Here is a 1947-nt window from a genome sequence, read left to right as displayed (position 1 = left end):
TTCATTCCTTTTTTAATCAAGGTAAATGTAAAAACAAAGAAAATTGACCAAGCTATCACTGACCACTATAGAATTAAGCACCCGTTCCCCTAGTCGTGTAGTTTCTATGACATCTCAGCAATTCCAAACATTTCTTCCCTCCTAAAAGTCACTCCTCTCCTAGGAAGTGAGGCCCTGGCCCCATAAGGTTCATTTTGGTTTTGTTTAGTGTTTGTTTTCCCCATTTTACTTTTTTTTATAATGAAATTTTTTTCTATTTAGAATTAGCCAGCTAGACTCAGTTTAGATGATTCCAGTTTTGTTGGCAACATCCAAAACATCATAGTCAGGAGCCAGTTGTACCTATGCCTTCTCTCCATCAGGCCTGATCAGGGTGTTGACCTCAGCCATGTCAATGTCACAGAGCTTCTTCACAGCCTGTTTGATCTGGTGCTTGTTGGCCTTGATGTCCACAAGGAACATACTTGTGTTGTTGTCTTCTATCTTCTTCATGGCTGACTTGGTGGTCAGGGGGAACTTGATGATGGTGTAGTGACCAAGCTTGTTTCTCTTAGGGGCACTCTTCAGAGGATATTTGTGGCTGCCTTCTGAGCCACAGTGTTTTGGGCCGTTGGAAGGTGGGTGATGTCTGGATCTTTTTTGTGTGTGAGTGGCTGTGGAAGCCTTTCAGCACTGCTTTCTTGGCCTTCAAAGCTTTTGCGTTGGCTTTGGCTTGCTTGGCTTTGGGAGGAGCAGGGGCTTCCTTCGCTTTCAGCACCATCTTCGTGAAAAGCTCCCCATTTCACTTTTGACTTACCAAAACTGGAACTCTATTAATTATTTCAGGTGAACTCAGCTCCTGGCAGAATGCTTACCACAAACCACATATAGCAAATGTTTGTTGATGAATAAACAATCCAGCTCACTGTTAAACTTTTTAAAAAATGTACAAAGTAAAATACGTAGTTTACATTATCTCTCTCTCTCCCTCTGAAACAAAAATTTTATGAAACAATACTTATCTTTACTGCCTGTAATGCGTTGTGATGTTTGCTGTCCAACCTGTACTATCCTATTATTTTATTTGTGTTAAATGCTGGCTGTGACTCAAAAAGTTGATTCATAACAACATTAAGGCATTCCAAACCAAATTAGAATCATATTGGACTGTGCACAGGAGCTATATTTTATTTTGTTCATAGGCTATTTTATTTACTATCACTATGTTTTCCTCCCCTATTTTCAGGTATTAAGCGAGGACCTAAATTGGAAAAAATAAACATGGGGAGAAATCCTTTGTACAGAACAGACAGTAGCTCTCCTCTGCAGGGTTTTATAGCATGTAAGGTTTGCCTCTTTGCCTTGGAAACACCATGAAAGCTTGGGATCAGACTGAGTCATTCTTGACAATGAGTGTTTCCCATAATGTACGTGTCTATTCTTCCTTGGGCCACCAAGTAATTATAACACCAAACATTTACTGAGAACTTGCTAAGTTTCTGGTACTGCTCTTCTAACCAGTATATATGTCCTCTCCATATAGATATATATACCCTCAGTTAATCCTCACAAAAACGTATTTAGCTCAGAACTATTATTATTCCCATTTTTATAGTTGAGAAAACTGAGGCACAGAAAATAGCAGAGTCAGTACTTGAACCTCGGCAACCTTAAAATGATACATATATCATGTCTAGACTACTACATTCAGATGCTGTCTCTGTCTCTTAATAACTGTGAGATCTTGAGCAAGTTACTTAACATCTCTGTGCCTATGTTTTCTCAACTATAAAACGAAGCTGATGATAATAATAGTTCTTACCCACAAGATTTGTTGGGAAGATTAAAACAGTTTATATGTAATACTTAGAACAACGCCTGGCACATGGTAAGCACTTATTAAGTGTTTGCTCTTAATATGATGACTTCAGAACCTGCACTCTAAACCACTGTGTTGAGCTGCCTTTA

The 1947-nt window shown here is 38.9% G+C and overlaps 1 pseudogene; it reads right to left on the bottom strand.

Moving 5' to 3' along the window:
- Nucleotides 1–282: 282 nt before the first annotated feature.
- LOC102514888 lies at nt 283–760 on the bottom strand (annotated as a pseudogene).
- Nucleotides 761–1947: the final 1187 nt, after the last annotated feature.

The sequence above is a fragment of the Camelus ferus genome, chromosome 13, assembly GCF_009834535.1.
Source record: "Camelus ferus isolate YT-003-E chromosome 13, BCGSAC_Cfer_1.0, whole genome shotgun sequence".
NCBI classification, from domain to species: domain Eukaryota; kingdom Metazoa; phylum Chordata; class Mammalia; order Artiodactyla; family Camelidae; genus Camelus; species Camelus ferus.
Note: the sequence above shows the minus strand (reverse complement) of the source record. Positions and strands in the feature narration are given on the sequence as shown.